General features: G+C 42.4%; 1 protein-coding gene across 1 annotated transcript in view; it reads right to left on the bottom strand.

Annotated features, from left to right (window-relative positions):
* PCF11 (PCF11 cleavage and polyadenylation factor subunit) overlaps window positions 1-403 on the bottom strand; it is a gene marked incomplete at its 3' end in the record, with an annotated part of 13,436 nt that overhangs the window by 12,777 nt on the left and 256 nt on the right. The window lies entirely within an intron of this gene.

Raw genomic sequence — 403 nt, 5'->3', positions numbered from 1 at the left:
CATGTGCCTTTCAGACGCCATGTTAGGATCCTACAGGCTGCTGCAGTTTCTACAGTCAGGGAGAATTTCTTCTTCCCCATCCTCAACCAATAAACTTCTCTAGCCAAAATAAATTTAAGATACACACACAACGCTAGCATTGCTCAGGGAAGAGATCACCTGAAATCCAAACAGATTATCCCAAACCCACAGAATTTTCTCTAATCAGGCAGAGCAAAACAACCCCCATCACCACCACACACACTTCTCTATCCGGAGCAGATGATCACCTTTCACCCACAAACTTTTCTGGAAGATAAGGGTGTCTACCCCCCTAAAATTAATATCTCGCAGGGATCGCACTGGGAAAATTGCCTTATCTTAACTGATACTTAAAAGTCCTTATATTTAGCATTTCAGAAGT

Source organism: Antrostomus carolinensis, unplaced genomic scaffold (assembly GCF_000700745.2).
Source record: "Antrostomus carolinensis isolate BGI_N321 unplaced genomic scaffold, ASM70074v2 scaffold40376, whole genome shotgun sequence".
In the NCBI taxonomy this organism is placed as follows: Eukaryota; Metazoa; Chordata; class Aves; order Caprimulgiformes; family Caprimulgidae; genus Antrostomus; species Antrostomus carolinensis.
This window is presented reverse-complemented; position numbering and strand designations above follow the sequence as displayed.